Here is a 19,600-nt window from a genome sequence, read left to right on the forward strand (position 1 = left end):
CAGTTCCACTCCCTCTTCAGTTGTGTGGGCCAACCTCCGATGGTTCTCTGGGACCAAGATTCATTCCTCAATGTCCAGACTGACAGTAGCGGACAATTTTGTTGTTGACCTTATTGCTATCTCCAACACGTTGGGCCGCCATTTTGTGGAGATTTCGAGCTCCTCCCACTATCACCCTGCCTTCTTCCATTGGAAACTGGTGGAGGCTCAGATGATACCCTTCTCTTCTCAGAATCATTGAGTGCTACAGTGCCACCTTTTCTATGAGGGGGCTAGATATTGCTCTCACTTCATCCTGATCATTCATCCCAGGGCCAGACGCTGCTCATATTCAGATGTTGCAGCACCTTTCTCTTGTGGGCAAGCACTTTCTGCTCAATACATACAAATGCATCTGGGCAGAGGACACGTTTCTGAAACACTGTTGTGAAGCCACTGTCATACCTATACCTAAGCCCGGCAAGCACAAATTCCTTCCTTCTAGTGACCACCCTATTTCTCTCACCAGCCGTGTTTGCAAGGTGATGGACCATATGATCCATGCCAGGTTGGTATGGCGGCTTGAGTCTCACCATTTACTAACCACTACACAGTGTGGATTTTGAGCACACTGTTCTGCAGTTGACCATCTTGTCGCTTTGTCCACCCATGTCATAAATGGTTTTTTGTGGAAATCCCAGACTGTAACTGTGTTTTTCGATTTGGAGAAAGACTGCAACACCTACTGGAGGGCTGGTATCCTCCATACTCTTTACACATGGAGCTTCTGTGGCTGCCTGCCCAATTTCCTTCAGGATTTTTTAAAAGACTGAGTTTTCAATGTCTGTGAGCATTCTGCCTTGTTGGACACTTTTATCAAGGAAAATGGTGTGCCTCAGGGTTCAGTCCTGAGCATCATCCTCTCTGCTATCGCCCTTAACCCTATAATGGCCTGTCTCTCACCGGGCATCTCTGGCTCGATTTTCGTTCATGATTTTGCCGTCTATTGCAGTTCTCCACAGACTTGTCTCATTGAGCGGCGTCTTCAGCAGTGTCTCAATCATCTTTACTCATGTAGCATCAACAATGGCTTTCACTTTCCCACTGACAAAACCGTTTGTATGAATTTCTGGTGGCACAATTGATTTCTTCCACTGTCTTTACATCTTGGGCCTGTTGCTTTTCTGTTAGTTGAAACTATGAAATTCCTGTGTCTTACATTGCAGCCCACTGTATGTGGTCCCTCAGTGTCCTACGTGTCCTCAACAGTACTTCCTGGGGTGCAGATCGAACCACCCTACTCTTTTGTAAATGTCCTTGTCCGTTAGAAACTAAGCTATGGGTGTTTTGTTTATGTATCTATATGTTTGTCCCTATTACGGTGTTTCAGTACTACCCATTGTCATGGCATTCGTTTGGCCACTGGCACCTTTTACACTAGCCCGGTTGAGAGTCTGTATGCAGAAGCTACCAAACTGCAGCTGTCCTACCACCATAACTTTCTCCTTTTGCAGATATGTGCCATTTGTCTCCCATCCTGTGCCTTCTTCTTTGGTGACTCCATTGATCACCAGTTCAGCGCACATCCCTCTTCTCTGGTGCCTTGGGGAGTTTGCTTTTGCCTCCTGCTCTGGCTGCTTAACTTTATGCTACCTGGCACTCTACCGATGCATGTAAACCCTTCACTACCTCGGCTTTGTGTGTCAGCCCGTGTTCACCTTGGCCGTCATTCACTTCCTAAGGTCACTACTCAAGCCTTGCTCTATTGCCTTCATTTTCATGACCTTCCCACGGAATTTCACGATAGTACCTTTGTGTACACTGACGGCACTGACTGACGGCGGTGTCACGTGTGCCTTCATCATTGGCTCCAACTTTTTTCAGTATATGCTTATGGAACACTGCTCAGTATTTACAGCAGTGCTCTTCGCCCCGTATCGGGCCACGCAGTACAACTGGCGACACGGGCTTTTTGATTGCGTCATCTGCTCAGACTCTCTCAGCACCTCCAAAGCCTCCCTGTGCTGCACAGTGTCGATCCCTTAGTGCAGAATGCTCAGAAAAGCTGTCACTTGCCCACTCTCGATAGAGCCACTGTGATGTTTATGTGGGTTCCCAGTCACTTCAGTCTGACCGGAAATGAGGCTGCTGCTGCTGCTGCTGCTGCTGCTGCTGCCAGTGGTGCAGTCCTAGTACCTCAGCCCACTAGTTCTTACATTCCCTCCAACAGCATCCATGTTGCCATTTGTCAGCAGGTGGTGTCACTTTGGCATCATCACTGGTTCTCTCTTCAGGGGGAAAAGCTCTGGGTTATTAAGCCTGTCCCAGCGGCTCGGTCGATCTCCTCTCCGCCCTCTTGCCTCGAGGAGGTCATTTTAACTGGGTTGCGTATTGGACACTGCCTTTTTAGCCATCACCATTTGTTAAGTGGTGATCCCCCACCACTTTGTGCACATTGCACCTAACTTTTAAGTGTCTGCCATTTCTTGATGGAATTCCCTTTTTTTAACTGCTTACGTTCCTGTTTGTGTTTGCCACCTGAGTTATCAGCTGTTTTAGCGAACGATGCGTTTTACTTTTTATCCATCGTAGCTACATGGCAAAGGCCATTTAATTTTTGGTTCTGGATCTCTGTTTCCTTATGGCATATTTTATAGACCTTTCTCCATGTCCTTGCTTTCTACTGTCTTATCATCCATCGATTGGGATTGGTCTGTAATAGCTTTTAATCCTCTCTTTGTCTTTGTGTTTTACAGTTTTGACATAGGCGCGTATGACCCTAGTTGTTTTTGTGCCCTAAAAAAAAAAAAAAAACACTGGATGGTGCTGTGGTAGTTACACTACTACACTAAACCATTGACAGATGACATTGAAACCATTAATTGAACTGACTGTGTTGAGCAGCACACAACCATGCTCTATTTGAACATTATTGCTTCATTTTTGCTACCCATCTGCATAAACTTAAATTTTTCTACATTTAAAGTAAGGTAACATTCATCACACCAAATATACTGCTGAAAAAAAAAACTAGTGCACCTGGAGAGACAATATTACCTCCAGATGGCATATGCCACGTGGGGGTAGTAAATGTACTCAGCTACTATCCCCTTGGGGGCATATGTTGCCATGAGATCAAAATCAGCATTGGCTTTCCAGGTGTACTAACTTTTTCCCCCACAGTGTATCTGGTGTCATGAATGTTACCATACTTTATGTGCAGATGGGTAGGGAAAATAAAGCCGTAATGTTCAAATACAATATAGTGGTGTGCTGCTTGACACTGTCACATTGATTAAATATCTAGGTGTAATGTTGCAAAGTGATACAAGATAGAACGAGTGCATAAGGTCGGTAGTAGGGATTGTGAATCATTGACTTCTGTTTATTGAGAGAACTCTGGAAGTATGTAGGTCATCTATAAAAGAGACCACTTATAGAAAACTGATGTGACCCATTGTCAAATATTGCTCAAGTGTTTGTGGTACCCACCAGGTCAGATTAAAGGAAGACATCGAAGCACTTCAGAGATGCACAGCTGGATTTGTTACCAATAGTTTCAATCATCACGTGAATATTTCAGTGATATTTCATGAACTCGGATGGAAATCTGTGGAGGGAAGATGACTTTCTTTTGATGAAACGTGATTGAGAAAATTTAGAGAACCAGCATTTGAGGCTAAATGCAGAAAGATTCTACTTTAACCAATGTAAATTTTGCACAGGAACCATAAAGAAAGGTAGGAGAAATTAGGGTTCATATGGAGGCATGTAGAGAGTAATTTTTCCCACACACTATTTGTGATTGGTTACTGGAAAGGGGACAAAATATGTTCAAATGTGTGTGAATTCGTATGAGACCAAACTACTTGGGTCATCAGTCCCTAGACTTAAACACTTCTTAAACTAAGAGCAACACACACACATGCCTGAGGGAGGACTTGAACCTCCGGCACGAGAGGCTGCGCAATCCGTAACATGGCCCCTCAAAACCACTCAGCCACTCCGTGTGGCAAAGGGAACAGCTAACAGTGGTGCAAGGTTCCCTCTGCCATGCACCATACAGTGGCTTGTTGTGTTGTATGTAGCTATAGGTGTAGTGGCAAACTCTTAATTTTCTGGGCTACTAAGATTTTTGGTATGATGTTGTTTTCGTTTCAGTCCTAGGGGTGTTACATGATTGGAGTTGAGAAGGTAGCAACATTCAAATAATTGAAAATGACAAATATTAGTGTTAAATTAATGGTATTTGGGATTGTTTGGTCCTGATGACCACAGATTCATATTGTTGTGGATTGGAAATGTGAATAACATGTGAAGATAAGTGCACAATGCGTGAAGTAATCTGAACCAAACACTATACACATATCACGTATTATCAAGAAAATGCAGCAGGAGGTAAGACACACCTAGCACCTGTAGTTCTGAAGGGGTGGGGTAGGAAAGTGGTGCAATTGAATAAGAAAAACAACTTACTGATATTAGCATCACAACCGAAGTTTTATACATTGCTAATCAGGCTGGTGACATTTGAAGTGGTCAGATGAAGAAAGTGCTAACCTTTAATTTAGTAAGGATTAATCTGACCAACTTACATGTTACTTTTCAAATGCACCACATTCTGGTAACCAGTTATTCCGTGTGTACTGGTAGAAAATGCTGTCTTGTGGGTTAGCACTATCTTCCACTGACCCCTTCGGTTTTTGTACACTGAAGGATTGGAGTGTGAAAGAGGTGTATGTAAGAGCAGACCAAAACTAAGTTTGTTTTTATACCAGAGACAACCTGAAAATTTACAGGTTACTTAATTTTTATTAAAATTCTAAAAAACTGTATATACTAGCATGATTTGTATGTCTGTATGTCATTCTTTTTGTGAAGTGACACTTTCTTTACATTTCTCATGAGAGATTAACCCATGTTGACTAATTAAATCAAAATACTTATGAAATTAACATATTAAAATTACATACATACATCTAAGACTTGGTTGTCACTGAGAAATATCTGTCAACATTCTACAGAGCAGTTACTAATTTCATTTCTTGATTGCTCTGATAAAATTAGAAGATTACAGCATCTGTAGGAGTCGTCACATAGTCATTTTACCCACAACACCTGTTCACCAATTATGTATGTCATAATGGGCCAGTGATATTGTAATTCTGTCAGAGACAGCAAAGGGCTTGGAAGAGCAGTTGAACGGAATGGACAGTGTCTTGAAAGGAGGATATAAAATGAACATCAAAAAAGGAAAAACAAGGGTAATGGAATGTAGTTGAATTAAGTCAGGTGATGCTGAGGGAATTAGATTAGGAAATGAGACACTTACAGTAGTAGATGAGTTTTGCTATTTGGGGAGCAAACTAACTGATGATGGTCGAAGTAGAGAGGATATAAAATGTAGACTGGCAAGGAAAGCGTTTCTGAAGAATAAAAATTTGTTAACATCAAGTATAGATTTAAGTGTCAGGAAGTCGTTTCTGAAAGTATTTGTATGGAGTGTAGCCATGTGTGGAAGTGAAACATGGATGATAAATAGTTTGGACAAGAAGAGAATAGAAGTTTTTGAAATGTGGTGCTACAGAAGGATGCTGAAGATTAGATGGGTAGATCACATAACTAATGAGGAGGTATTGAATAGAATTGGAGAGAAGAGAAATTTGTGGCACAACTTGACTAGAAGAAGGAATCTGTTGGTAGGACATGTTCTGAGGCATCAAGGGATCACCAACTTAGTACTGGAGGGCAATGTGCAGGGTAAAAATCATAGAGGGAGAACAAGAGACGAATACACTAAACAGATTCAGAAGGATGTAGGTTGCAGTAGGTACTGGGAAATGAAGAACCTTGCACAGGATAGAGTAGCATGGAGAGCTGCATCAAACCAGTCTCTGGACTGAAGACCACATCAACAACAATTACTCATGGTACTTACTTCACAGCAACTTCATAGAAAGATAGAGAAATTATTCATGTGGATACAAAGTGAAACTGATATTTGTTTAAATCCTGTCTAACAGAGTGTCTGATTCATAATTTTATGTTCTGAGTTCCTGTGAATTTATCTATCAGCTCAAACCAATTTTCTTATTTCTCTTTCACAATAAATTGTACCTCTCCCATTTATCCTATCATCATCTACTACAGCTCATCAGAGAAAATGTACGTAAGGTTGTTAGGCTCTCTCAAATTTAAAATAAAAACAATGAATTTTTAAGCCAAGACAGTTGTCCTCTTATTGCATATTTTATCAATGTATTTGTGCTTAATGGTAATCTGTTTTCCTTTCAGTTATCATTACTCCTGAATTTTTAGTTTTTTCCATTTTTTACTATTCCAAACATTTTTACGCTTCATATTTTAATCACTTTCCCATTACGTGAAACATGTTTTTAATTCAAGGTAATTAGTTACACTTATTAGCAGTCTATACTGTTAACTATGTTTGATTACTTTCTTTTTGCTCATTCAGTTCGGTTATACGCAAGAGACACAATGTTGCCCTCCTGTAACTGAAAGTTCATTGCGCAGTTTACACTCTTCAGATATGCCAGTAGTAGTAGCCACGTGGGAACTCTTGCTCTTATCATTGATCTCAATTTAATTACTTTCTTCAGTAACAAGGTACTTGAGTGAAGGGGCACCTCTATCAGTTATCTCCAAATCACTCTGTTGATGTTTATCAGGGCTGTTGAAGCGTTTGCTGAAGTACCCAAGACAAAACAGTATGACACACAGCGCCTTCATAAAGTATTCTGCCCAACACTAGTGAATGGAAGGCGAGCAGAAACCAATAAATATCAGTGTTATTTCTTCTCTACCGTAGAGAATCTTCTGCCAGACTGCATCAGTTACTTCATCAAATAATTTGTATGTACATGCCTCTTCTTTGTGAGACTTTTGTCATATCATGTAGAAAACCTTACAAAAACAAAGGATGACAACTGGCAGATTGAATACACTGCAAGTATCTGTGCTTTTTTTCTTTTATTTTTTCATTTTTTTTCCTTAAAAATTAATAAGAGATGAATTGTTGATCAGAGTCTTGAGACTTGATTCCTGATTGGTCTCAAGATTTAAAAAAATAATTTTTTTTAATTGCACTGAACATGACTTTTACACTACTTTAATATGAGAAAAATATGAAGTTGTAGCATGACTCATGTTCCAGATAAGACTTACATGGACGAGTAGGCCAAATCACTCATACTACAAAGGGGAAGATGAAAATTTTTTTTGCAAAATATCAAGGTCCATATCGAGTTATAGAAACTATGTCACCAGTGAATGTTAAGGTTAAGTTGCTGATAAGAATGACAGCTGTACATGTGAGATGTTTGAAACTGTTTTGAGGGAGTGTGGAAGTTATTCCTGTATTTGTGGATTTAGACTGGGAGGCAAAAGTGAAAAAGAAGGTGCAGAAGAGTGGGAAGTTCTGGATAAACTAATGAGAAGGAGTCCATATGCATTATGACCTAGCAGTTAAGAATAGATTTACATTTTGTGTTTGTTGGCAAAAGTATAACATATGGTATAGTGTACACAAGACGAACTGTTGCAGAGCAGCAGGAAACTTTATGTGGGAGAGAAGAGTAATGGGTATCATTGTCCTCATGTTAGGTACATCAGGAGACATTATAGTGCAGATCATAGATGTGTCACTGATTGTCGTTGGTGCGAAAGTGCCTGAAAAGGGGAGTATTGTTCACAAAGCAATGAGATGTGGTGATCACCAGCCACCACTGGGTGATATAGGTAGTGTTTAGCACATGGGAAATGCAAAACAAAGTGAGACAACTTGAGGAAGCATTTGACAGTTTCTGGAGGGTGCAGAGAAGCACACAATGCATAAAGGAGGTACAGAGGTATCTATGAGGATGCAAGAGACTTGTGAGAAGTTGAGGGACGAGATTACGCAGGTACAGAGCATTATACAGCATACAAAAATGTGGTGAGATTGGATTGATGCAGGAGCCCGGCTTCTGAAAACTGTGTTTGGGCTGGTTGATGAGGAGGACATCGAAAGGATGAATGATGAATGACTTGGTAGAAGCAGTGAAACAGAGAGTAAAAGACAACAATGCAATGAGTGAGTGTCACACTGTGCAAGCTGCAAGTTTGGAGAAAGATGTTTTAAACAGCATTTGGTTACTATGCCAGCTCACCTGGGGAGTAATGGACTATGCAAAAACCATGGAGGACTTGGTGAACCAGAGCATTAAGTGGTTACAAACTAAGTAGAAGTGTTGGAAAGGGAAGTAGTTGTAATGAAGTGGTTACAGTCCTTGGAAAACAGTGTGTGGGAAGCATGCACAAAGGTATCAGAGTTGTGGTAAGCTATGCAGCAAACCTTGCATGGACAACTAGGAGTAAACTTGTCACCAGATCGCTACCAAGAGGGGCTACGAAAAGTGCAAAAATGACTACCACCAGACCTGAAGATGGTCTTGCAATCTAGCCATAAAAACCTTCCTATTTTAACCTAGCTATGGTGGAAGCAAGGACTGGTGGATCAAACGTGGACATTTCAGTTTTCTTTTCAGTAGCAGGGAAGCAGTCATGGTACCAATGTTACACATATCTCATTAACTGAGGATTGCTGAAGAAGTTGGTCAGAGTAAAAGTGGAGCAGTTCTTATAAGTTACAGAAGACTAGAGCAGGCATGCAGGAATGGAATAAGCAAGTTGCAGAAGTGTTACAGGAATGAAGTCACAGTTTGTCCAAACAGTGTGGTTAGAGAAGGTCGGAACTCCTGTACAGTGACGTTACCGGAAGGTCAGAAAACAAAATGGTTGCAAGAAAGAGGTGACTAGGCCTGAGTTGTACTTCCAGCAGGCTGAGGCATATTGATTATACTCTACCTTCAATAAAGAGACAGTAATAGCCAGTTATTTTGAAAAGGGGAAAGTCATGACAGTGAAAACGTTAGAGCTGAATGGGAATGCATTGTTAATAAAAGGGACATCATATGAAATATTGGGACTTACTTTCTGCCTATCTACCGCAGTTTCAGGAATACCACATCGTAACATTTGCTGTCTCAATTGTATTGGACAGAGGAAACTACAGAGGTGTTATCAGCCACAAATCTGACTATGCTGAACCAGACTTTAGGACCCAAGTTAATTCAGTCTGTTGACAAACCCATTACTGAGCAGGAGGGATGAGTCTCTGTGGTGACATTGGATTGGAACAGGGAGAAGCAGTACCAAAGAGAACCAGCATTGACCATAATTATAAAAGGTACAGCAGTGACATTTACTCTGCTAATCTTAGCCCTTGTTCACATGTACAAGGATCCAGGCAAAAGATGAATCTCACATCCAGTCACTGTTCAAATCCCAGTGGATTGGGTTCCCAGAGCCTAGGAGGCAGTAGAGGGAACTGCAACTGTCATTTAAGCTAAAAGGTAGCTGATGGAGCTTCGACAAGCAGTATGTAAGAGACATAATGATAGAAGTAGACTTAACAAAAGACAGACCAGAAGTGACTGGGCCAGCCACCAGGGAACTTGTCACTCTAGTTGCATGAGGATAAACTGCTTTATGCCAACCTGAGAGAAAAGGTGTTGTTAAGGAGGAAAGCAACACACTGCACCGACCAAATTTGGGCAGAAACACACAAAGTAGGAAGTAGACAGTAGCAGCACCAGCTGCAAGTGAGCCCAGATGTTATGCCAAACAAAACATAACACAGCCATCGCAATGTAGAGAGATGAGCCAGCCTGGTGAGGTGTGAAAACAGCTGACACAGCAATACCTAAGTGAAAGAAGATGGAAGCCTATCCATGCCACAGCAGCAGAGTGTTTAGTACACGTGCCGTAAGGCACAGCAAAGCCTAAGCAAGCACAGTCGGAAGCAGTACACCAGCCGCCAGCATGAATCAGTGGGTCACGGCTGTTACGTCACCTGCCACTGGTGCTGGTCAGCATGAGGACACGAGTTGCACTGCCCACCACACATGCTGCCACAGCCATCTGTAGCCAGCAGAATTTGGAATTGTGCTGGCAGAAGATGTCACAAAATGTACCACTGCTCAGCCTTCACTGTGTTCTGCTGGCATTGCATGCATGTGCAAGAATCTGCTGGATGCCTTGGCCACACTACTGTTGTCTGTTCTGAACCATGGCAGGGAGCCATAATAAAGATATTGTTGAACTTGTGGTTGTTTTTCTGGTGTCACACAGTGCCCCCCTGTACCCCAAATTGGTCCCAGTAATTGTCAGTGGAGTTGATTCGGGGGAGAGGAGAGAGAACAGTGGAGGAATGTGACTGTAGAGAGGCAAGTGTGAGTGTAGATTAATGGAGGGAAAGGGGAAGCAACGGGTGTGTGACAGATGTTAGTGATGTCCTCATGTATCAAACCTTTTATGAGCCTAAAGAGGAAACCTTCTATCTATGAGCATAAACCCCATGTTTGATTCAGGTTGACACAGGATATCTTCATCGTCTGTAATCAGGACCAAGGCACTATCCTCACTCCTCAACATCTTCTCTACTATCCACTTCATCTGGGCCTCTTCAGCTCAGTGAACTACCTTGCTGGTTGTGGACCTCCACCTCTGCAAAAGCTCCATAAAACCTCTGTCAGTACAGGGATTTTCAACCATTGATAGTATATCTATTTTGATATCTGTCATCCTCCCCAAAATAAAATCCCTCTCCCATACAACCTGGTCACCTGCAGTGAGCAGCACAGTGCATCTGCAGTGAGTGTCACCCCCTTGCCCAGTATGCACAAAGTCTTCCTAAGGCATTCACTGATACATATTCCCACCCTCATCACCTTTTCCCAACAAACTTACAGAACATTTCTCCTGTGCCACATCCACAGAAGCACCTAATTCCCCATCCACCCTACAAACCAGCTGCAAAGCAGCACTCCTCCACTCCACACCACATTGCCCAATATCGTTCCAGTCTCGAGCAACTTTACCACATCCTTTACCAGGTATGTCACAGCATGGCAGTTCTACCCAATCTGTTATGTTTTCAAACTCTGCTAATAATATTTTTTCCTTTTTTCTAATTTTCTGCTTTATTTTCAGTGCTGTTATGTAAGTAATATTTGGCCTATGTACTGATATTCCAAATGCATAATTAAGCATTCCTCCATTTAAATTTGTCATTCGGTTTAATCTTCTCTGCACTAATTCCATTGATAACACCAGTTTGGTTATGGAGTATGTTACTTAAAAGTTACGGTTAATTTCAGTAAACAATACAGTTCAAAATGCATATATGTTTGTTAGGTAACAACATTATGAAAAGGATAGCTGGTATCCACCATATAACAGAGATGTCAAGTCGCAGATAGGTAATCAGCATAATTCCATATATAATGTCCCACACCAACAGATAGTTAAGCATTCTGACTTCCCAGTACCGTATTTTAAATTACAAGGAACTAATTATCTCCCAAAAAAATTAAATTTGAAGTTACAAGATAGCATTATTTTTCATTGCAGATTTTGTTGTAACAACTGTTAGATTCCAAATCTTGGCTATCTACATTTGTTACTTTATTTTTTCTGTACAATATGATGTATGGCACTAATAAATTAACTCTCCAATTAATAATTTCAATTAATTTACTCTAATTTTCAGTACGATGCTCATGCACATAAACAAGCAGGTTACCATTGTGTAAAAATTGTTGTGTCCATGTGTTCTAACCAGCAACATTTTTTATAAGTCAAAATCACATCAGTTCTTGTAGTTCAGTTCTACTACTTTGTAGTAGTCGTACATCATCCAAAATTGGCAGTTCACAGTTAGAAGCCTTATGAGCACACTAGGTGTTGGCACATACCACAGTTGTGCACATTTTGTACACAAAAATACATACACCGACAACCATGAAACTTATTAATCCTAAGTGGAGACTGACTTTTTCATTTTAATGTGAACTGTGTTTTTGTGCCCCAATAGAAAAATTAGTTTTGCTCCTGTAATTGTAGGTGCTGACATGTTTCAATGCTCTAAAAAATTTTTATAGTTGTCAAATTGGTCACCATTATTAACAATTAAACTTTTCAAGGAATAAATGTATGTTTTAGTGCTACATGAATGGTACTGTCATATATATTTTTGAAAAATGCCATCCCACATTCATTGCATTTTTCAGCTTTGTGGTAATCAAGAGTGGGCTACCAAGGAGACGCTACAACAAAATCAGTAGTAAGCTATCTATAGTAATTTATTTATTAAGACAACTCAGAAATTGTGTACCTGAAACATACATCAGATCATCTTATTTTGCATTTTTCCAAAGTATAATATCCTATGGCATTATCTTGTGGGGTGTCCGCCCCAGTAGCTGAGTGGTCAGCGTGACGGATTGCCGTCCTCCGGGCCCGGGTTCGATTCCCGGCTGGGTCGGAGATTTTCTCCGCTCAGGGACTGGGTGTTGTGTTGTGTTCATCATCCTTTCATCCCCATCCGGCGTGCAGGTCGCCCAATGTGGCGCCGAATGTAATAAGACCTGCGCCAAGGCGGCCGGACCTGCCCCGCGAGGGGCCTCCCGGCCAATGACGCCAAACGCTCATTTCCATTTCCATCTTGTGGGGTAACTGTAGTCATATACATGACATCCTATTATTGCAGAAGAAAGCCATTAGGATAATTACAAATTCTTCACATAAGGCTCACTGCAAACCCTTATTTACCAAACAAAAAATTATGACTGTAATAAACCTCTATGTATACAATGTCTTAATCTTTACGAAGAAGAACCTACAATATGTGAAACATAGAGAAAATGTACATTGTTACAACACAAGAAGCATCAAACACATATACACGTCTTACCACAGACTATCAAAATCGATAAATAGCTATGAAGTCACAGGGCACAAACTATTTAATAAGCTGCCACATGCCATACAGGATCTTCCTGAACATACATTCAAAGAAAGACTGCATGAATGGTTTATTGCCCACCCGTTCTATGATATCAATGACTTCTTCAACTGTAAAATGCAGTAATCCAACAGATGAGCCACTGTACATTTACTGTAATATAAGCTAAAATATTTCAGTAGTCAATACCTTATCACACTGTAGTATAAATTGTAACTTCATTTGACGTTGTCAATTGCTGTAATGCCCTAAAGACAATAAAATCTTTATTATTATTATTATTATTATTATTATTATTAACCAGGTCAGTATTAGTACACAGGGCTTCAGCTACCTACCTTAGTGCCCAGAAAAAGAGTTTCACCCTTCCCTTTTGGACCTTCTCTCACATGCAGTGCTGTTACAAAGACATTTTTTGCTGGTGACAGATTGAGGACACTGTTTCGCTTTTCAGATGGAAGTACAGCTCAGAAACAAAATAAATAAATAAATAAATAAATAAATAATTTGTACCTGGCTTCTCCAGCTCAAGTTTTCTTGATGTTAAGTCACTGGACAAGTTTCTCCCATTGTGTAAGTTCATGACAAGTTTCATTTACAAAAATTCTGAAAAAACAGGTTTCTTTCCTACAGAAATGTTGTTCTTAAAAATTAAAAATACAAGTTTCTTCAAATAAAACACTCTTTCCACTGATAATAACCATAGTGTTGTGACATTAATAATGTCAGCAATGTTCAAAGGAGGGAAGATCATGGTTTAACATCCTTCTGATGACGTGATCCTTAGGGATACAGTAATGTGGAAGTTCATACAATGCTCTTCCCTCACTTATTTCCTTCTGTGAATTCTTCCTTGGATTTAGATTCAGTTTGAATGAGTTGCTTTTCATTAAAATGTTCCAGTATAGCATATTTTGTAACCAGTTTTTACTTCCAACTAGAAGCATCTTTCAGGTTACTGGTATTTCTATTGTTACATGTGATCAACATCGTATACACCAAACCTCTATGTGTGGCACATCGGTGTGTACTCACACATGTAGCTATGACAAAGAATTATGCCCATAAGCTAAGCATTTTCCACCTTTGCTTATCATTTCAAGATTGATCTTGCTTTAGAAAATAAGTTCCTTGCATGTAGGTCAAGAACTGCAGAACACGAGTATTTTCTTAAAGTCATATCTGCTTAAACTTGCTAATGATAGCCAGCTTTCTGTTTCTGGAAAAATGAGCTATATCTTGTAACCAGCACCTATATGTTTGTGTACAATCTACGTAAGATTTTCCAGAGATTGTCTTGTAACATTTTAAGCCATTTATGAAAAATGTGATGCAGGTTTGCTGATAAATTCTGTCAGGCATAAGAAAACGTTCGCACCAGTTTGCACATAAAGCAAACAAGGCAGACATCAACTTACCATTCATTGCTTTATGTTGAATAGGAATTTGTTGAATGCCTTTGCACCAGAACATACACATTCACTCTTAGAAGAGGCAGCAAAGTGTACACGAAAATAATTATTTTCTGTCTTATATTGTGTTTGGGCAGATTATAGTTTAGCTGAAACTGATTTTTATTACCAACAATAAAAACCATTAAACTGTAAAAATACAAGTAAAGAGGCATGAAATATGTCTGCCCACATATAAGTAAAAATAAGTATTAGTGCATGTACAATCAAGTGTGTCATATATAACTTTTGTAACTCAAGTTTCTTAGTTCATGGAACCAGAGTAAAAGTTATATTTATTATAGGTACTGAAAGTAACTAGAGACACTGAAAAGCCCTTCAGAAGCCCTGGTTCAGAGGGACAGAAAATAAAGTAAGTTATAGGGACATAAAATAGCAGTACTTAACCAGTTGGAGGAGGGGGGTGTAGGGAGAATGGGGAGGGGAGGAAGGAAATACAAAAGGGTCAACAAAAAATAATTTTACAATTATCCATTACTTTAGAAGTAACAATTCTCTCAAAACTGTGACATAAAAAAGCTGTCGATAATTTGCTTCTGATGGAAATATAACAAAGTTTAACAAACAGTGTAGGAATGTAGAAGATATGTCAGGCTAATACTGAGATTAAATGAATTACATTAAGTATCATGATAAGTGAGGAAAACTACTTAATGTTGTTGTGAGGGAACTGTTAACATAATTTTCATGCTGGCTGTCACAATGCACGGATGCATCACACCTACGAATTGGTTAATAATACTGAAACTTTGATGTTAAATAAAAGTAATGTAAAGAGAGCCCAAAAGGTATCAGGGCAATAGGAAAAACTCATTAAGCAGATGTCCAAGAACAAACTAATACAAAGAGTCATAGAAGCTGAGATTCTGCCGAAGTGTAATCAAGTTAAGAAGTTTCGTCAACATGGGGCGAGTAGAGGGACGTATGCAGACAATTCAAGGACATCAGATACAGCCCAGTGGGCTAAGTGATGAAGTGCAAGGCAAGATTAGAGATAATGGAATTAAGAAAAAAAACACACACACACACACACACACACACACACACACACACACACAGAGTCGGGGCCACGGCATGGGAACGTGAAATCTGTGAAACGTAATGGATTATCAGCTAATTAGTATTTCCAATCAGAATACAGGGTCAGGGAGTTCTCTTTGATCTGAGATTTCCAGGAAATGAGCTTGATAAGCAAGACCAATTGTAATTGTTGTAAGTATGTACAAGCTTTTATTGCACAGTATAAAATATGCAACATTAAGAGTATAACTGGCAATCATATGTGAATGCCCCTTGGCTGACTGCATAATCTTCCTTCACGAGATGTAACTAGGAGACTATGTGCAGAGAGAATTATTAACAATAACCGATACTACAAAAGTGAGCACAAATTCGTTCATTCTGGTCTTCTGAAGGCATTATCTAGAATAAATGAATCAACGAAGCACAACTGAAGAATCATTACAGAAAGATTTAAAGTAGGCAATATATATAGGATATCAAGCAACTGAAAAAATAAACTTTCAGTTTATTATATCAAACCCTGTGCTAGGTATTCCTAGAAAATGAATTTCCTTAAACTGAATTCTATGAAATGTATCTTTTTATGTATATGTAATTCACAAATCATAGTTACTGGATTGGTGTATTTAGTGACGGGAAGAAAGGAAAATTATAGCTTGTGGAAATGTAGAAATGGTCAAAGAAAGACAGCATAATTCTTCATCTAGAAGAATGCTAGGTATTGCTACCTATGCAGTAGTTTTTGAGGTGTTCTGGTGTGGCAACTAAAAAAAAATTGATTAACCTATTCTATTTTTGTACAAAGTGAGGGAAAAAATTATTCTAGATGCCTCTGTAAGTCCTATAACTCCCCTATCTTATTCTCATTGTCCCTACACAAGATATATATAATGATGGACACAAAACTGTCACACAGTTTTCCTCGAACACCAGTTCTCTAAAGAACCAAAGGATTTCACAGGAACAAATTCCTCATTTGTGTTCCCCATGCATTTCTGTTACACTTTCTTAGTAGTTAGATGGACTTTACACAATCCTAGCAGTATACCTCCAAATTAACACAATGTCTGCTGTCATGCATGTAAAATTTCTAGGTCTAAATCTTGACAAAAATTTAAATTGGAAGGCACATGTAGACTGCTTGGCAAACAAACTAAACAGCCTAGCTTATGCAATGAATGTCTTCCCTGGTTCCACCCTCATGGACACCAGGAAGATAGTTTGCCACAGCTACTTTGAGACTATAATTTGATACGAAATAATTTTCTTGGGAAACTTAATGAACAGCCCAAGATTACTTACTCTTCAAAATAAAATCATAAGAGACATGTGTTTAGTCCAAAAAAGAACATCATGTTGCCCATTATTTAAAAAATTAAAAACACTAACCATTCCTTCTCTGTACATCTACAGAATTTTTATTTTCATGTATAAAAAGCCAAACTCACTTGACAATTTTTATTTCAGTCACAATGACAGTAGTCGTCACAGAGACATTTTCAAACTGCCCACTCATAATTTAAATCTTTATGCTCAGACACCATTGTACATGGGATTAAAAATTTACAATAAATTAAATAACACAAATCTGTTAAATGTGGAGTTTGACCCACTAAAAAGATTGTTATTTAATACACTAGTGGAAATACATTATTACTCAATTGAAGAATTCATGCAGGATAGTTTGGTATTTTGAAAAGAACAGAAACAATAAAACTTATGTGTTTATGATAAATTGTTAATATATTGTATAAATTGGATTGCAAGCTGCAAAATGTCCATAAGTGTTACTTATATTCTTGTTAATTGTTCATGTCTAAAAATTCAGATATGCTATCTTAAATATGTTAATTATTATAACCTCATTTTTTAAAGTAATCTGACAGTACAAAAATCTTTGATTTGTAACTGTACGTTATGAGATGAATAAACTACATTCTACATGAAAACAACTCTGAATTCTGGAGCCAGTACTGTACAACTGCAACAACCGTGTCTTGTATGCAGTTTCCTTTACATGTTAACTGCATTTTCTCAGAGCCCCCTAACAAATCTAAGTCTTCCATTCACCTTTCCCACATGTGATGTTAAATTTTCATGGGATTTCCACTATTGTTGTGATTGAGTTCTTTCTCTTTATGTCCCTTACATTGCCTTTATTCATGTGCAAAGAGAGTGGGTTTTCTTTACACTAAGTGGAATTTTCATGCAAATATTTCCACAAAGTAACCATTACTACTAGAGAGGCAGCAGGTATACTGAGAGGTTGCTGTGAGCAAATTTTCCAAGTGAGTGGCCATTTGAAGAACGTAGCATGTTGCAGGGTCAGATGACAGGAACCACAGCTAGCTGCAACTTTTTCCTCATTTATAGCAGCACTAAAAGCTGAACAAGTAAAGATAAAAATAAAGAGTACTATCATCCAAAAAAACAAAACAAGGTCATTACGCACTGTGTAGGTTGAAGGATTAATTAATGAAAGGGGTGTGAAATTGTTATTAAAATTCTTATAATTTTGTAGGGTGTACTCATCCAACTGCTTTTTATTTGCTGCTGCCACAAGCACTCTGTTCCTTCATGTTCGCTGTAACTTGGTTTTTACACCAAGAATGATCAATACAAACATTATGTTTCAGAACCTTTGTTCTATATCACATCATAATTATTATGTTACATTGACAAAACTCAAAACTACTGACATGCTTACAACACTGATGTACATCTTACTTAAGCAATTACATGCTTCTTGCACAAAATCTCATAAGACATTGATGTAAAATGCCAACATGGCTGCCCCTTTATATGTAATTCCAAACAATCCTTGGTATTGTTATAAAGCGTTTTTAATAAAATTACAATTAAAACTGTTGCCTCAAAATTAATGACATATGCCAACAGTTGCACTGGCTCTTATAGAGCAAATACATAAATGGATTTTCAAGCATTTAACATTTTAGGAGTGTGCAAATACTCAAAATATGAAATATTAACAATACTTTTACTATTTTTATAAAATGCAAAAGATACATGGTTTAGAAAATGTTCCTACCAATAACAGGACTTATACACTTCAATACTGGACCTATACACTTCAATACAATTATAATTTAGTAACCAGTTTCATTGTGATAATTCTACAAGCACAGATCCACATTTTATTTACATGGAGTGATTCTTGTTTATTTCGAATTGGATAGAAAAAAACATGTTTTAAATGGGTTTCAATGGACTGTTACGTCTCAGGGGGAGAAAGGTGTAGACATGCCTTAGCACTTACAAAACAATATCTTCCAAATGCTTTATGCAAATGAAACAAGGTGTCACCTGACAGCATTATCAAATGATCAAACCAGATTTTTATCCATTTAGTATGAGTAAAAATTGGGAAAATGATCCGATAATTAATTATATAATTAGTGACTGCATCAGAAAACCATATTCAACACAACAGCATGGGGTAAGTTCTAAGAAAAAGTGTGTTTGGATACAGGGTGATTCAAAATGAATGGGCAAAAAGAAAGTATTCCTGTGACTACAGTAATGTCTTTACTTCAGGAGTACACATTAGACTGGACGATTAACTCTCACAGTTTAGGTTGACAACAGTGAAACAATGGAAAGTTGCCATTGTTCATCACTGACATTAGTGTTCCAAATGGTGGCATCCAGGATAGAAAAGATGTATTGTGTCATACAATATGCAAAAACATCATCAACAATCATTATTTGCACACATTTTTGGAACAATTTTGCTAAAGTGGCATCTCACCATCACGACATTATTAGATGGGCAAAGCAATTTGATGAGCGTGACTACATATGCAAGAAGAAAACCATAGTATGGCCAACTGTCAAGAATGACGTGGAAAAGATTAGTATGATCTACGAATGAAGCCCCAGAAAAAACCATATGCCCTACAAGCAGAGAATTGTGTGTGTCACAATCAACAGTATGACGTGTTGCATAAGCATCTGCAGTTCAAGGCTTAGAGAATTTAAATGTTGCAAGCACTAAAACCATCCAGTAAGCCAAAACCGTGACAATTAGGCATTGATTTTAAAGTACAGATGGAGATGGACGGTTTCACAAACAGAATTGTGTTCTCTGACAAAACCACTCTCACCTAAATGGGAAAGTGAACAAGCACAACTGGAGAATATGGAGTACATAAAACCAGCATGCCTCTCTGGAACATGAACAGGATTATCCACAACTTAATGTTGTTTGTACCATAACTAACCACAGAGTCTTTGGTCCTTT

This window comes from Schistocerca cancellata, chromosome 3 (genome assembly GCF_023864275.1).
Source record: "Schistocerca cancellata isolate TAMUIC-IGC-003103 chromosome 3, iqSchCanc2.1, whole genome shotgun sequence".
Lineage (NCBI taxonomy): Eukaryota > Metazoa > Arthropoda > Insecta > Orthoptera > Acrididae > Schistocerca > Schistocerca cancellata.